This window comes from Panthera pardus, unplaced genomic scaffold (genome assembly GCF_024362965.1).
Source record: "Panthera pardus isolate Hobbes unplaced genomic scaffold, ASM2436296v1 HiC_scaffold_8, whole genome shotgun sequence".
NCBI lineage: Eukaryota > Metazoa > Chordata > Mammalia > Carnivora > Felidae > Panthera > Panthera pardus.
This window is the reverse complement of record NW_026527013.1, coordinates 10307078-10324427: the sequence shown is the minus strand read 5'-3', so window position 1 is coordinate 10324427 and position 17350 is coordinate 10307078. Positions and strand designations below refer to the sequence as shown.

General features: G+C 54.1%; 1 long non-coding RNA gene across 1 annotated transcript in view; it reads left to right on the top strand.

Moving 5' to 3' along the window:
* The first annotated feature begins 5045 nt into the window (after nucleotides 1–5045).
* Nucleotides 5046–17350, top strand: part of LOC128775531 (uncharacterized) — a 70371-nt gene continuing 58066 nt past the window's right edge. Inside the window, exons 1-2 of the long non-coding RNA XR_008420268.1 lie at nucleotides 5046–5138; nucleotides 7071–7136. This is a non-coding gene — a long non-coding RNA (uncharacterized LOC128775531). The remainder of the gene's footprint in view (nucleotides 5139–7070; nucleotides 7137–17350) is intronic.

Below are 17350 nucleotides of genomic sequence, written 5' to 3'. Positions count from 1 at the left end.
GTCTCTCAAAACTAAATAAACGTTAAAATTTTTTAAAATGTTTAAAGGCTTTCATGAGAAGCAGTTAGAGACGGTGCAGGGGGCTGGAAAGCAGTGCTGAGAAGCAGTGGGGCTGGCAGTGGGCGGTGTGGGTAGAAACTGGAAGCCACCAACAGGAAGCCCTGCAGCGGGAGCTGGGAGCGCTGGGCGACAGTCAGGGGCTTGCCCACCTCTTCCTCCCGGCTCTCAGCTTCTTCCCCATTCCACAAGGGCTTCGGGGGATGGGGGGCCGCGGGCTGACCATGCCCAGGGAGGGTGGGTTCCGTCTCCAGGGCGCCTGCAACGGGGGCCCCCCAAGGTGGGGCAGGGCGGGAGACGAAGAGGGTTCAGGCTGACCGCCCACATCAATGGCTCCCCGTGCCTCAGTTTCCCCTGTCAGATTGGGGTCTCCCTTCACCACACTGGAGAACTGTTTGGCCCCTCCTGACGTTAGGCAGAGTTGCCCTGACACCCAGCAATTCCACTCTTGGGTACGTGCCCGAGAGAACCGGAGCCAGGGACTCCAACAAATTGAGGGGGAAACAACCCAAGGGCCCATCGACGGGGGAAGGAATCATCAAAGTGTGGCGCAGCCACATGATGGAATGTTACTCAGTCACAGAAAAGGAAGTTCCGATCGTTGTTACAACGTGGACCCAAGTGGTGGTTGCACAAGACCTTGAATGTGCTCAGCACCATTGGATTCACTCTTCAGTGGTTAATTTTATGTCGTGGCAGCCTTACCTGAACATAAAAAAAATCCTGAGTGGTCTGGGGCAGTGTCCCCCACCCCCACCCACCCCGGGTATCTTTCCTGTCGCAGCCTCTCCTTCGTGACTCCCAGCACCCCCCTCCCCCACTGCCTCGGTTCACCTTTCCACTGCCTTGAGAGGAAGCAGGCACGACCCTCCTCCTCTTACAGACCTGACAGTCATACATTCACTCGGGAAACACTGCTTGACAGGCACCAGAGGTGCGGGTGTGAAGAAGTCAGTCCACACCTCTGCCCTGTGGGGCTGACATCCTGTCCCAGAGAAGACTGTGAACGTGATAGATAAGAATGCTGTGGAGGTCGTTAAGGACGAGAACATCAAGGAGGCTGACTACGGAGGGTGGTGTTGGGGGTTGCCCAAACTAAGTAGGGCAGTTGGGGAAGGCCTCACCAAGAAGGTGACATTTGGGGAAGGACCTGAAGGAAGTGAGGAAGGAGGGGCGGTGAAGCTATCTGGGGAAGAGGGTTCCAGGCAGAGGGGACAGACTGTGCAAAGACCCTGAGGCAGGAGCAGGCCTGGGGTGGAACGGCAAGGAGGCCGGTGTGGCGGAAGCTAAATGAGTGAGAGGGGAGGGGAGGGGCGATAAGGCCGGAGAGGTAATGGGGTGAGATTGTGCACAGCGAGCAATGAAGTCAGAGGTGATATTCAACATACTTAATACCCAGCAAGGCATGGCAGCTGATCAGTTAGAAGAGCACCGTCAACCCCACATGGCTTCTCTCCTGTCCCCTCGTTTCCAATGGACTCTGCTGAGCCCTTGGGGGACCCGGACCCTCCGCTTGTTTCCGCTGTTCACTGTCCCGCCTCCTTCCTGTGCACCTGCTACAGCCAGGGCTGTGTCCCCCGCCCCTTCAACAGCACCTGTTCAGCAATGGTTTCATGGATGAATGTCAAAGTCTGTGTTTATTGTGGCTGTACCTTTCACAACTTTAAACATCCCGGTAATCTCTTTCGTTTTCATTTATACGTTTTCCTTTTTGCCATTTTCTCCCTTCTTCCTTTCTCGCCCTCTCTCTTTCCCCTCCCTCCTTCTTTCTCTCTTTCAACAAAAAGAGCAGTCCCTTTGCTCCACCGCTGAACTAGAGGGCGAGGCCATGGCTCTCAGGTTCCTAGGAGTGCAGGCCTAACCCCGAGAGCGAGCGACCCCCTAACTTTTGCCCCTGGGTGCCTCCCTGTCCCCATCCTAGTCTTAGCCCTGAACCTTCCACAGGCAGCAGCCTTAACCGGATTCACTATCACCCACCTCCACCCCTACCGATGTAGTTCTTTCTTTCTGCCGCTTTCTACTTCTGGAGATGGCTCGGCTTTCCTTTCGTGGCTAGGGCAGGAAGGTTACTTTCAAAAGAAATTCATTTAAGAATTAAAAGGAAAGGAGAAGCAAGTTGATTGAAGGAACAATCTGCGGTCCACAGAGAGAGGAACGGACGATGTTTCTGAGCTGCCAGGCAGCTCCCTGGTGTAGGAGGTTAGGAAAGGGTGGCTCGCCTGGGTTCTGTGTGCAGGTGGGAAGCCCCCTGGGCCAAAAGTGTCCTCTGTGCTGCTACTGGGAGCCAGGAAGAGAGGGCCCCTCTGGACAGACAGCATCATTTTCTTCTGAGTGGCCCGAGGAGGGACTTGTCTGAGAACATTTCGGGTTGGCCCCCCGTGTCTGGGGGCAAGGGTGTCACAGGGGATTTCCCTGGCCCCCGGTCTTGTGCCCAGTGACCAAGTTCAGTGGCGCAGTTCAGCGGCACCTGCTTCTCTCCCCCAGCTTCTGCCCAGCCCAAGGAGTCAGTCCTGGGGACGCCGCAGGCTGCTCAGTTGCCCACGGGGCCAGGCAGCCGTGGCATTGGCAAGGAGACTGGCCCCCACCTCGTGAGGTTTCTTTGAAACAGAGTCGCTAAAAATCCCCCAATGACCAACAAGCACACCAAAAGATGCTCGACATCCCTACCTACCAGGGAAATGTACATCAAAACCACAGCAACGTACCTCCTGCGGTATTTCAAATGGCTACTATTTTTTTTTAAATTTTTAATGGTTTGGGGGTTTTTTGAGAGAGAGACAGAGTGTGAATGGGGGAGGGGCAAAGAGAGAGGGAGACACAGAATCCAAAGCAGGCTCCGGGCTCTGAGCTGTCAGCCCAGATCCCGACGCGGGGCTCGAACTCAAGAACTGCGAGATCATGACCTGAGCCGAAGTCAGATGCTCAACCGACTGAGCCACCCAGGCGCCCTCCCCCCCTTTTTTTTTTTTTTTTTTAATTTTAGAGAGAGGGGAGAGGCAGAGGGAGAGGGAGAAAGAATCGTAAGCAGGCTCTGTGCTGAGTGCGGGGGCTCGATCTCAGAACTGTGAGATCGTGACCTGAACTGAAATCAAGAGGTGGACGCTTCGCGCCCCTCAAATGGCTACTGTTAAAAAAAATAATAATAAGTCTTGGCCAAGATGTGGAGACGTTGGACTGTTATTGGGAGTGTAAACTGGTACAGCCGCTGTGGACAAGAGTCTGGCTAAAAGGTCACACGTAGAATTAGCACATGATCCAGCAATCCCTCTTCTGGGAATGTCTACCCAAAAGACTCGAAAGGAAGAGCAAGTTGCACACCCGTGTTCCTAGCAGCGTTATTCACAATAGCCGAAAAGGAGAAGCAACCGAAGTTTCTATGGACGGACAAATGGATAAATAACACGTAGCGTCATACAACGGAATAGTATTCAGTCTTAAAAAGGAAGGAAATTCTGACACATGCTGTGACATATACGAGCCTTGACGACATCATGCCGAAGGCAAAAAGCCAGTCACTGAAAGACAAATACTGTCTGATTCCACTTGTATGAGGTCACGGAAGTGTATTCACATTCATAGCAACAGAAAGTAGAATGGTGGCTGCTGGGAGTGGGAGGATGGTGGGGAGAGAGGCGCACGGGGACCTGTTGTTCCGTGGGTAGTGAATTTCAGTTTTGCAAGATGAGAAGGGTGGAAACCTTTTTCAAGATGAAGAGGTCGGTTTCACAACAGCGCAGATATGCTTAACCCGGCTGAGCGGTACATGTGAAAAGGGTTAAGCTGATGTTTTATGGTCTATGTTTTTTAGCACTTGAAAATTTTTGGGGGGCGCCTGGGTGGCTCAGTGGGTTAAGCGTCCGACTTTGGCTCAGGTCATGATCTCACAGTCCATGAGTTCGAGCCCCGCGCCGGGCTCTGTGCTGACAGCTCAGAGCCTGGAGCCTGCTTCGGATTCTGGGTCTCCCACTCTCTCTGTTCCTCCCCTGCTCATGCTCTGTCTCTCTCTGTCTCAAAAATAAATAAAAACATTTAAAAAATAAATTTTTTTTTTGGAAGAAAGGAAGAACATTCCAACAACCCAGGTTACAGCTTAGACGAACGTTGAGGACAATATGCTGAGTGAAATGAGCCAGTCACAAAAAACAGATACTGTATGATTCTATTTGTATGAGGTCTCTAGAGTGGTCACCTCCACAGAGACAGAAGGAGGACCGGTTGGGGAGTCAGTGTGTAATGGGGACAGAGTTTCAGTTTGGGAAGATGAACAAGTTCTGTGGATGGACGGTGGGTTGCACGACAGTGTGAATGTCCTTAATGCCACGGAGCTGGACACTTAAAGCTAGTTGGGGTGGTACAAAAAAAAAAAAAAAAAAAAAAAGGTTGGGGTGGTAAATCAGACTATGGGTATTTCACCGCATTTAACAAATAAAATCTAGGGGGCGCCTGGTGGCTCAGTCGGTTAAGCGTCCAACTCGTGATACTGGCTCAGGTCATGATCTTATGGGTTCGTGGGTTCAAGCCCCGTGTCAGGCTCTGCACTGGCCGGCGCGGTGCCACCAACTCGAGTTTGCCCCTCCCCAAGTCGCGTATGCGCGCGCTCTCGCTCGAAATAAAGAAATCAGCTGAAAAATAAATAAATAAAGTCCAGGAAGAGAAGGTAAGACAGGGCTGCCGCTGGACCCACCAACCCAATGGGCCTGCCAGGGGTCAGGAATCTGGGACAGGCCCCCCAGTGAGTCAATACCAATTATACTTGGAAGCCTTTTACGTTTCGGTCCCTCCCTGGACCTTCCCGCCTAGCCCCGGACACCCAGCTGCCCCCTGGGCCTCACTCGGGGGTGCTACAACGGTCCCTGGGGCCAGTCACCACCATTCTCGCTTTCCCGCCCCGCACAAGCAAAGAAACCACTGCCCCACCCACTTGTGTGGCCATGTGACTTGCTTTGGCCAATGAAATGTGAGCAGCTGGCTAGGACACGTGTCACTTCCGGGCGGAAGCTTTACAAGCCGGTGCGCCGCGCTGATTGCTTTTCCTTCTGCTACAGCAACCTGCAGGGTGCCGTGCGGTGGCCGAGTGGGAAGTAAGATCTGTGATTTGTTTTTTAAAGTGTATTTTTTTTTGTGAGAGAGAGAGATTGCACATGCGCGGTGGGGGGAAGAACAGAGCGAGCGGGAGAGAGAATCCCAGGCAGGCTCCGTGCCGTCAGCACAGAGCACGACGTGGGGCTGGATCTCACAACCGTGGGATCACGACCTGAGCCGAAATCAAGAGTCCCACGCTTAACCGACTGAGCCACCCAGGCACCCCCAGACCTCTGATGTTTTAAGCCCCTAGGATCTGGGGCTCGCTTGTTACCGCAATGGAACCGAGCCTGCCCTGATTCTGAGGCGGCAGCCGACATCTGAGTCCCTTCCTGGGTATGCTGATGGGGTTCTTCTGTGAACCCCAGGGCTGGGCCTCCGGTAAGAAGTGAAGCACTCACCTCAGAAAGCAAAATTTAAGGGGGTGCCAAAGAACTCAAACAGTCAACGTGAAGACTGTTCTGGGGCACCTGGGTGGCTCAGTCAGTTAAGTGTCTGACTTTGGTTCAGGTCATGTTCTCATGGTTAATGGGTTAGGGCCCCGCGTCAGGCTCGGAGCTGACAGCTCAGAGCCTGGAGCCTGCTGCAGATTCTGTGTTTCCCTCTCTCTTTGCCCTTCCCCTGCTCTCTCTCTCTCAAAAATAAAACATTAAAAAATTTTTAAAAGATGAATAGCGTTCTAATGCACTGTTTTAAATAATCAAAATTAATGCAAAATATCCATGATAAAATAAAATAGAAAAATTTCAAGTGAAGATAGGATCAGTCACAGTGATGTGCCGAGACCTACTGGAGCCTGAGGCAAAGGGAAAAATCAATGTATGCCTCACTCACCTTACTCTAGTCCCCCGCTCCCCCCCCCCCCCCCCCCCCCCCCCCCGTAGACACCCATGATGTTTTGCTCGAGGGCTTTCTATGGCCCCTGTGGATGCAGGTCGGAACTGGGAGGGAACTGACATCCTGGGACCAAACCTCCACCAGTTTCGGCGGGTCAGTACCCCAGCTCCCTCGCCCCTCTTGTGGGATAATGGAGGTGCATGTCCTACACAGTCTCTCAGAGGTTCCTGGAGGGTGGGGTGGGGCGGGGGCTGAGTCCCGGTGTCTGCAGAAGTAATGTACACATTCAAAGTCTCTGTATTTGCTGCCGACCCCTCCCCACCTCACTTCCCAGCTTCTCCACTCATGCTTTCTAGGATCCGCACTCAGATCCTCGTCTCAGGCTCTGCAATTGAGGGAGGCCCACCCAAGGCAAACGTCTGTTACAATTTTTTTCAACACGGCCAACACCGTAGCTCCTGAGTCGCCTCCTGACCTCTGGCCAAACCTGCCGGGCTAGTGATTTACTGCTGTGTAACAAGTTTTACTCCAAATGTGGGGGCTTAAAATAACAGCAAACCATAGATGTGCGTCGGGAATGGGGTCTGGATTCTCTGGGTTCTTTGCTTCAGGGTCCCTCACAAGCTGCCATCCAAGACTTCCCAAGGGGGAAGTCTCAGTCTTGTGTGACCTAATCTTGAAAGTGACATCCCATCACCTTTGTCTTACTCTGTTGTTATAAATGAGTCACAAGGTCCTGCCCACACTCAAGGGGAGGGGATTACACGGGGTGCAGACACCAGGAGACAGGGATCATGGGGTCATCTTGGAGGCTGTCCCTTCTTAGCGTATGGCTCCACCACCAGCTCAGCTGTTCAGGCTGCAACTGGGGGTACCCTCACAAGCTCTTGTCTTTCTGCAATCCTGTCCACAAGGCCCTCTACCCTGGCTCCAGATGGTCAACTCTGATCTCACCTCCTTCCCTCCCCCTGGGCTGGCCATGTTGGCTTTCTTCCTATTCTTGGGAGCCCAGTCCTACCACAGGCCCTTTGCACTTCTTGTTCCCTCTGCCTGGAATTCTCTGCCCTCAGACATTGGCATGGCTTCTCTTCCAGGGTCTCTCACCAGACTGCCATCCAGGTGGCAGCTAGGGCTGTGGTCTCATCTGAAGGCTCCATCAGGTAAGGATGCCCTTCCTTCTGGCCTTAGTTTCAACATGAAATCCTTAAAGATGCATTCCTGGCCCACCGTAACATTTAGCCCTGCTCCCTAAAGTTAACTCTGCAGGTTTGGGGTGCTTGAATCCTGTACGTTCTGTGTGCCGGACTGGCCCTTGCTCTGCTCCTGGACGGGCATCTTTCAGCCCCCGGAGTGTCCTGCCTCATAGGAGTGTCTGTATACCTAGGACCTTAGCCATACCAGATGGTCAATGGTCACAATATGATTTATGGTGACGGCCTTGGGCCACCATGCGGCATCAGCTTGACCTCCAGAGTGACTGGAGTCTGAGGTCAGCCATATGAGTGGTCAGCCTGCCTATGTGACCAAGTCCCAGAAAAACCCCAGACACCAAGGCGAGCTTCCCCGGTTGTCGGTACTCTGCGTGTGCCGCAGAGAATCAAAGGCTGTCTGCGTGACTCCACGGGGAGGGGACACCTGGGAGCTCGTGCCTGGTCTCTCCTGGATCCTGCCCTGTGCACCTTGATCCCTTGATTTTAAGTGCATCCTTTCCCTGTAATAAACTGTGACTGTATCTGCTTTTCTGAGTTCCGGGAATCCTAGGGAATCATTCGCCCTGAGGGTGGTCCTGGGGACCCCTGGCCCAAGCCCTCAGGATCTTTATCGCCCTTGTCACTACTAAATGGTATGTTCTTGCTTGTTTGGTATTTCCTGTCTGTCTCCTCTGAGATCGAGGGCTCCAGAAGGCCAGGACCTTGTCGGTCATTCTCATGAGAGGCTAAAGAGCAGGGCGGTCAGGGGTCTGGTCCTGGCTACTTTCTGGCAGTGTGGCCCTGGGTAACCAGTGAACCCTCTCCATGCTCCAGTCTTCTTGTCTGTACAGAGAGAACAGAAGCACTCATTCCTCCTTGGGAGGTGGGCGGACAGGCTTTATTAATGCCTACAAAGTTCTTGATAAGTAATAGCTTCTAAGCACTGGTCACTGTGTCTCCCAGTAGCCTGACCAAGGTCGGGCAGGTCAGTGCTCATAAAGGGCAAATGAATTCGGGAGGCCCTTCCGAGGCCTCTGACATAGGGAGGCACGCGGGGACCAGAGACGGCCCAGATGGCAGGGAGGAGGAGGGGCTCAGAGGCCAGAGGATGGGAGAGGTGCCAGGGAGGGTCAGATGCCCACCCTCGAGCTCTGGCCACACGCAGGCCCTGCCGGGGGACCGCCTGGGGAGCCGGGCCCGCTGTGGCAACCAGGGAGGGGGCCCGTGGGAGTGGCAGCCTGGGTAGGGAGGGAGAGGGTGGGAAAAACCAAATCCCCTGGTCAGGGCTCCTAGGAGGAAGTGTGTGGGAGGTCTGGGGGGGGTCAGGGCAGCTGGAACCGGGGCCGTGGGCGGGCGCCGGCTGGGCCCCAAGGAAAGTCTGTGCTGGGCGGCCGCCGGTCTGGCCTGGCTCGGGAGGAGGCCTCCCTGCTGCTGGACACCCTGGAGACGCTGCCAGATGCGGCCCTGGCCCCCCAGGAGGAATGTGCCCCCCTCGCCACCCCCCTGCCTCTAGACTCTTCCACATAAGGCTTTCGGGGGGTGCTCATGCCATATGAGTTCAGGACAAAGGAATCAGAAGCACATGGGCTGGATTCCCCAGGGAGGACAAGTTCTGGAAACGAAGACTGAAAAGAAGAGCCAGAGGGGTACTGGGATCGGACTCGGGACGCAGGGGGAGGGGGTGCCTGGCTCGGAGCAGCCTCCGCCCCACGTGGTGCCCCCCTCGCCGGGCTCTCAAGTCACAGCCAAGCCTTCGCCACCACGGGGGCCAGGCGTGCGGCCTGGGTGCCGTCCTCTCTCTGTCTCAGCCTCCCTTTCTTTCCCTGGTGGCCCAGATGCTCAGCTCAAGTTACCGGGAGTTATCCACGTCTCTGTCTCTGTCCCTCTCTCTCTGTCCCTCTCTCCTGCACCAGCAAACCCTGAGGGCTCTACTTTTTATTTTGAGAGAGAGAGAGAGCAAGCTGGGGAGGGGCAGAGAGAGGGAGACAGAATCCCAAAGTGGGGCTCGAACTCACAAACCGTGGGACTGTGAGATTGTGATCTGAGCTGAAGTCAAGAGACCGGATGCTCAAAAGACTGAGCCACCCAGGCGCCCCCTGAGGGCTCTACTTTCAAAATCTAGCCAGAACCCACCTGCCTTCCACTCCCTCCAGGGCTGGGCCTGGATCGCCCCATCGTCTCCCACTGGGATCAGTGCAGTCACCTCTGCCCTGGGCCTCCCACTCCCACGCTCAGCCCCACAGCTATTCCCCCAGCAGTGGCCAGAAGGCGCCCTGGAACACCTGAGTCGGGTCCCATCCCTTCCCTGGTCAGGAAGCCTCTGTGGCTCCCATCTCACTGAGAGCCAAAGTCAGAGTCCTCCCCATGACCCGAAAGGCTCTGCCCATTCCCCTCCCTGCCCTCCCCTCCTCCTCTCCTCCTCACTATTCCCTCTAGCCCAGTGGCTTCCTCGCTGTTCCCACTGTTCCCGGCATGCTCCCGCCCCAGGGCCTTTGCACTTGCAGTTTCCCCTGCTTGCTGCCCTCCTTCCCTAGATCTCCACATGGCTCTCTCCTCGCTTCCTTCAGGTCTTGGCTCAGACATCACCTCCGCAGAGATCCTCCCCTGACCCCCAACTTAAAACTGCACTCGCCCAGTACCTGAGCCCCCCAGGCACCCCTCCTTAGCATAGAATTTGCCCATCATATGCATACAGTTCAATGATTTCTAGTACATTTTGCTGAGTTGTACAACCATCACCACAAACCAGCGTCTGAGAACCCTTCTGTCACCCCAGAGTCCCCTCGTCCCCCTTGCAATCTCTCTCCACTCTCCTCCTCGGCCTCCCGTCTGCTTTCTCTCCCTACGGCTTTGTCTTTTCTAGAAATGCCACACAAACGGAATCATACACTTTGTAGTATTTTGTGCCTGGCTTTTTGTATGCGGTCTGTTTCTGAGGCTCATCCACGTTGCCGCAATTATCAAAAGGCTGTTCTTTCTCGTTGATGAGTAATATTCCATCAGACGGATGGACCATACTTTGTTTCTCCTTTCCTCTGGTGACGGATATTCAGGTCGTTCCCACCTCTTAGTTGTGAATAATGCTCACGTCCACGTATGCTTTCCTTTCTGGATCCTGTGGTCATGTGTGTTTAACTTTTTAAGAAACTGTCAGATTGACCCGTATTTGCCATCCAGATGTGCTGTTTGCCAAAGTATCTGCTCAAATCCTTTGCTCATTTTCAAACTGGGACTCGGGCTTCTTTTTCTTTAGCGCAGGCAGGGGAGGGACAGAGAGAGAGGGAGAGAGGATCGCAAGCAGGCTCCGAGCTGCCCGCGCCGAGCCCGATGCAGGCCTTGAACCCGGGAACTGTGAGATCGTGACCTGAGCCAAAACCAACAGTCAGACACGTAGAGCCACCCACGTGCCCCGGGGACTCTGGTTTTCTTACTGAGTTTTAAAACAATTCTTTTTCAACTGCTTGTTGCTGGTATAGAGAAATAGAATTTATTTTTGCATATGGACCTTGTGTCCAGGAACCTTGCTAAATTCACTTAACCCCATTAGTTCATCAGTAGATTTCGTTATATCCGCCAGTTACTGACTGCGTCACTCACAAATGGTGAAGATTTTATTTATTACGTTTCGATCTGTACATGTTCTCTGGTCTTTTCTTTCTTTGTTGCCCCGCCTGGGAAGCTCTAGTGTGATGTTGAAACAAGTGGTGACAACAGCTATTCTTTTCTTGTCCTGATCTCCAGGGGAAATCTTTCACTATTTCACAACCAAGTTTTACATATGCTGTGGTCTTCCCCCTTTTTCTTTTCTTTTCTTTTCTTTTTCTTTTCTTTTCTTTTTTCTTTTCTTTACCCTTTTCTTTTTCCTTTTTTTCTCTTTTCTATTTCTTTTCTCTTTTTTCTCCTTTTCTTTTCTCTTTTTTCTCTTTTATTTTTTCTTTTATTCTCTTCTCTTTTTTCTCTTTCCTTTTTCTTTCTTTCCTTTTTCTTTCATTCTTTCTTCTTTCTTTCCTTCCTTCCTTTTTCTTTCTCTTTCTTTCTTTTCCTTCCTTTTGTCTCTTTTTCTCACTTCCTTTTCTTTCCTTTTTTTAAATTTTTTTTTTTTTTTAATGTCCATCTACCTTTGAGACAGAGAAAGACAGAGGGCGAGCAGGGGAGGGGAAGAGAGAGAGGGAGGCACAGAATCTGAAGCAGGCTCCAGGCCCCGAGCTGTCAGCACAGAGCCCGGCACAGGGACTGAACTCATAAGTCGCGAGATCATGACCTGAGCCGAAGTCAGTGGCCCAACTGACTGAGCTACCAAGGCGCCCCTTTTCTTTCCTTCTTTTTTTTTCTTTCCTTCCTTTTTTCTTTCTTTTTCTTTCTTTCTCTTTCTTTCTTCTTCTTTCTTTCTTTCTTTCTTTCTTTCTTTCTTTCTCCTTTTCTTTCTTTCATTCTTTCTCTCCTTCCTTCTTTCCTCTCTCTTTCTTTCTTTTCCTTCTCTCTTTCCTTTTTGTAGGTGCCACGTCATAGTTTAGAAGTTCCTTTCTATTTCTACCTTGGTTAGAGTCTTAAACACGAATGAGCACTAAATCTTAGTGTTGGGTTTGAGAACTCTTTATATACTCTGGATACAAGCCCCTCACCAGAGGTACGATCTGCACATATTTCCCCCTAAGGCTGCGGGTTTTCTTTTCATTTTCCTTAAGTCTTCTGAAGTGCACAAATCTTCATTTTGACGAAGTCCAATTTACGAACGTTTTGTTTCACGGAGCGTGCTTTTGGTGATAGAGCAAAGGGATCTTTGCCTAAGCCAAGGTCGCAAAGATTTCTTTGTATGTTTCTCTCCCAGAGGTTTTATCGCCTCGGGTTTTACATTTAGGTCTACAGCCTATTTAGAGTTACTTTTTGTGTAGGACGCGAAGCAGGACCCAGGTCGCTGTTCTGGTTCCCTTCTTGCAAGTGTCTGTCCTATTCTTGATGGGGGTGGGGTGGCTATTTCTGTTTTAACATTGGCTCCCAGCTCCCCTGCCTGTACTTCTCCCACCAGGGCCAGGCCAGGCCGCTGGAGAGAGAGCCACAGCAGTATGCCCAAACAGGATGTTGCCCAATTCTCTCAGGGCTGAAATCCAACCTCTGGGGCCCTTATCAGTACGTCCATCACCAGCTCTGAACCCAGCCCGGCCACGGGGCCTGCCACCCCACCCTTGCCCCTTCCAGTAACTTGGGGCTTGTGCAGGAGCCTTGATATCCAAACAGAGCAAGGTGTCAGCGGGGCCAACAGACCCCTGTGCCTTCCTGGAGGGGGCGGCTCCTGTCTCCTCGGCCTTCCCCTCCCAGGTCGGCCTCTGGGTGACCCAGCTTCCTTCCTTTCCCAAACCTCAGGCTGGGTCGTGCCTCCGGTGCCCCCAGCTACACCTGTTGTCCCCAGCATGAAGAGGGCAAAAAGCAGCATGTCCTGGATTGGGGTGTTGTGGGGGGTTCCCTGCCTCGTGGGGAGGGGAACTCCCAGTGGCCTGTCCTCCTGGGCAGACCTGCGGAGGCTATGCGGGATAGAGACCCAGCCTTTGGTGAAAGACTAGCTCACGATGAGGACAAGGCCAGTCGTTTACACATAAAATCTCTGTGTGTGTGTGTGTGTGTGTGTGTGTGTGTGTGTGTGTGTGTATGAGGGCCACCTTGTTGGGCTGACCATCATTCTTCCTGTGGGCACCTGAGTCAGGTCAGGTCCTGTCCCTCCTCTGCTCAGAATCCTCTGCGACTCCCACCTTCCTCAGGGTAAAACCCCAAATCCTCTCGAGGCCCACAAGGCCCTGCATGCTTGGTCCTGTTGCCTCCCACCCTCCCTCCAGCTGCACAGGCCTCCTTGCTGTTCCCCAAACACATGGGGCATGCTCCTGCCTCAGGATCTCCTCCTGGGCTGTTCCCTCTGTCTGGAACACCCTTTCCCAGATATTTTCACTCCTTCTGCCTCTTGTCTTTGCTAAGATACCACCTCCTATTAAAGTCTCAGATCCTTTCCCCGCAGCCCCTGTCCTTTTTTTCTGCTTTAATTTTCCCCGCAGCACACATCCCCTTGGGATGGCGCTGTAATTCACGTATTTACCTGGAGTGTCAGCCTCACAAGGGCAGGGGCTTTTCTGCCTTGTTCACTGCTGTATCCCCAGCACCCAGACCAGGGCCAGGAACACAGCAGGTGATCAGTAAACGTTCCCAGAATCAATGCTTTCCTTCCCCTCTGCCAGTCTGGTGGGGCTGGACCCACCCCCAGCACCAGGAGTGATCACATGTCTGGGGCCTGGCCAATGAGCACATTCCATCCTTTCTGGCCACAGCGATTGGTTTCTGAATGACATGTGACCCAGAGTCTGTCCAATGAGAGGTAGCCACCAGAGTTTTGCTAGCACTCTTGGCCAAGTGGCTTCTCTTTTTTCCCTGGAGTTTTGTGGCTGATCAAATAGAAGCCAGGGATTGCTAGGGCCATTTTATCCCTGTGGGAAATCGTTGCCTGAGAGTAAAACTCCCCAGAGGAAAGCTTAGTCGGCAGGGGGACCTTACTTTGCTTGAGAGCCTGGATCCAGCTATTCCTGAAGCCAACATTCCTTAGACTTTTCAGTTACATGAAGAAATAAATTCTTTTTGTCTTAAGCCAGTTTGGGTTTGGATTTTTCCTGGCAACTGAAATACTCCTGTTCAATTCTTTCCTTCCTTCCTAACTTCCTTCTCTCCTTCCATCCTTCTCTCCCTCTTCTCCCTCTTTCTCTTCCCCTCCCTCCCTGTCTTCCTCTCTCATCCACCCCCCCCTTCCTACACGTCCTCCTTCCCTCCCTTTTGCCACCCTTCTGTCTCTAATTTAATTCTTATTCCATCCTGGCCTCAACCCCACCCTGACAACACAGTTGAGTCAAAACTCTTCAACTTTCCTCCAAACAGCCCTCCTGCATGGCTCTTTCTCCTTACCTCCCAGGCTACTCCTCTCCCATCCCATGTGGGGACTCTGCCAAATGGGGCTGTGAGTCCTGGCTCCCCCACCAGAAGGCTATGTGCCCTTGGTAAGTGCCTTCACCTCTTCCGTGAAACAGTGGCCTAGCCGCCTGACCACCGGTCCCGGGTGGGCCTTCTCTCTAGCCTGTTCTGACCGACTGGGCCTCGGAGCCTCCCTTGCCTGCTCTGGTCCAGCTCACCAGTCCTCGAGCTTTTCTCAGAATCCCCTGGGTCTATCCTGTGACCTGCAGAAAGTCCTAGTGCATCTGGGGCCACCACAGTCAGCGGCCAGGACTCTGAGGGGACCACAGATATCAGGCCCATTTTACAGATGAGGAAACTGAGACTCCAGACAGGCTCCCTAGGCCTGGAGCTGTCAGCTCCAGCTTCTCCAGGAACAGCAGAGTTCTGGGTAGGACAGAATCTTAGGAGCCCTGGACCCACGGGGGATCACTTAAGGCCCTTAAGACCAGCCCTCAGTCTCCTCCTCTAGGAAGTCCTCCCGGCTTTTTCTGGCCAGGGCCTTCCCTTCTCTGAATTCAGCTCTTGCCTGTGTCGAGCTCGGCAAGTGGGCTCTTTGAGGGCAGACTGGTGGTTTCTGGTTTTCCCAACTCTGCCCAGCTCACCACACACTTCCATACAGAGAAACTGAGAAGATCCAAAGTGGGGGCTGGAGGGACGAGAGTGGTGGAGGGACTGGGGGGCTGGCAGCTTCTGGGAGGGGAAATATTTTGGTTCTCAGAAGGCTCGAGAATTGCCTGATTCCCAACAGATTAGGGGTAATTAACCCTTCGAAAGGCAGTAATTAAGTCTGTGCCTCTGAAACCATAATTAGAGGCTCCAGGAGGCTCCGCCCCCTCCCCAAGAGACAGGCAGTCCCCAAAGCAGAAACCAGCCAGGACTGGGGGACGGGGGACGGAATCTGTTCCCCTCATGGTGCTGAGTGAGCCCCACAGCTTCCGTCATGGCACTCAAGGCAGGGATCCGGGGAATGGCATTCGTGGAACCCCAGCTTTTCCATGCAGTCATTTGGGGGGTTGTCCGGCAACACGGGGGCGCACTTTGCTCTTGGAGGGCACGAAGGCAGGGGAACTGGGCTCAGCTGGGATCTGGGGCATGGGACTGGTGACAACCCTTGAGAACCTTGGTCCTGGTTGAGGGGAGCTGAAACAGAGACCCCAGCCTCAAAAGGGGTTGAGGATGTCAGGGACACAGGGATGGGACAGTCTGGGGGCTCCGAGAGGACAGAGGATGCCCTCTAGTGGGGGTGCTCACCTCATCCAAGGGGGCACTGGCACCAGGAGGCAGGCTGGCTCTGTGGTTCCTGGGTCTCCCATTCAAGTGGCCAGGGGGCGAGGTGGGGGCTTTGCCAGAAGCGCTGACCCCCTACCCCTGTGCCCATGAATGCCTGGCATGGGGCAGCTGGCATAAAAAGAATCCTGAAACATACTGGGCCACGTTTTGCCCTTATCCCAACAATCTAGCCCCTGGCATCCCCCAAGGAGACGTTTGAAGGCAACTTTGGGTCCCCCACCAAGGCCTAGGCCACTCACCGAGCCCCATTTCTGTCCTCTGCACATGCCCCTTGGTGGTGTGACTGGAATGACTGTCATCAGAGGCAAAAGCCCAGGGGAGTGAGATGTGGTGTGGGGACGGGGCTTTTCCCTGCGGGGGCCACCTGGTTCTGGGCTGGCATTGTGGGTGGGGAGGGGGTGGCCGGAGGGGATCCGCGTGGAGAGGCTTGGTGAAGGATGGCTTTCGGCTCAGAGTGAGATTTATCCTTCTCCACTCAGTAGAGTGGGGGCAGATTTGCTTCCAAAAGGGGCCCTGCCCTCCTTCCCCACCTGTCCCTCTCTGCTCTGGCCACCCTGACATCCTTTCTTGTCCAATACACCGAACTCCTTGCTGCCCCAGGGTCTTTGCACTTACTGTGCCCTCCACTGGACGGCCTTGCCTCCCCCCCCCCCCCCCCCCCCGACTGGGCATGGCAGGGGCCATATCCCTCTCAGGCCTGCGTGCAAACATTGTGGCCTCAGAGAATCTCCTCGCTCACCTTATGCAGAGCGGACTCCCCTTCCTCAACCCCTAGTTCCATCCCTCTATTTACTTCCTCCTTTAAAACACTTAACCAGCCGTGATCTTGTAAGTTGCTGTCCCCTTCCTCGTCTGTCTTTGCCGCTGACGGTTAAGCTCCAGAAGTGCAGGGAGGTTTCAAGTTCTGTCTCTTCTGTGTCCCTGAATGCCCGGACACAGTAGTAGGTGCTCAATAAATGTTTATTGGTGGTGGTGGGGTTGAAGCGTGGGAACAGCGCCTGGGTAAACGGTACGTAGAGGAGAATTCCATGGGCGGGGGCTGTTTCCAATGCTGCTCCAGGAGGGGCGGGGGCCGGGTTCCCTGGGTGGGGAGAAACCGAGAGGCGACCCACTTTCCCGGAGTCGCACGCACCTCTCCTTGGTGACCCACAGGTGGCGCTCGCTCCCCGCGCTGCGGCGGCGGGAAGCAGAGGTGGGAAAATCCAAGCGGTGGTGGGGGGGCGGGAGGCACCCCCGGATCTAGCCCGCTCCCCTGTCCGCCTCCTGGTGCCAGGCCCTGACCCCGAATTTGGACGCCAAGCCGTGGGACGCAGCACGGGTCCCAGCTCCTGGGGCCTGAGACGCACAGGGATGGTGTGCTGGGGGCGGGGGTGGTGGGGGGGCGGGAGTGAGGGCTCCCCACAAAACTAGTTAAGCAGCCCCACGCTTGGGAGAAGGTGGAGGGCAGAGGGCGCTTACGACGTGTCCCTCCCGCCTTAATCCTCTATAGGTTGGAGCTGAGCAGGGGGCTGGGTCCTCAGCGGGGGCCCTTGAAGCACCCTCGTGCGGAATAGTGAGTGGGCGGACCCCCGCTTTACAGATGGGGGAAACTGAGGCTCAGGGAGGCTACATGGCTGGCCCAGGATCACAGAGCCAGAACACGGTGAGTGAGGCAGGGGGTGGAGTCCCAAGGTTTGTCCGACTCGCGGGTCCGCTGGTGTAAAAAAAAAAACAAAACCAAAAACGTTTAAACGTGGATGTTTTAGTTACCCAAGGGCTGCAGAATCCCTTGGGAAAGCTAAAGCCTTCCCTGAGCCTCCTCACCTCAGCCCCCAGGCGGCAGGCAGGGTCCCCTTGCAGCCTGCTTTCCCTGCCTTCACACACATGTGACATATCCTGCCCCCCGTGTCTGGATTTCTAGCTGGGTCACT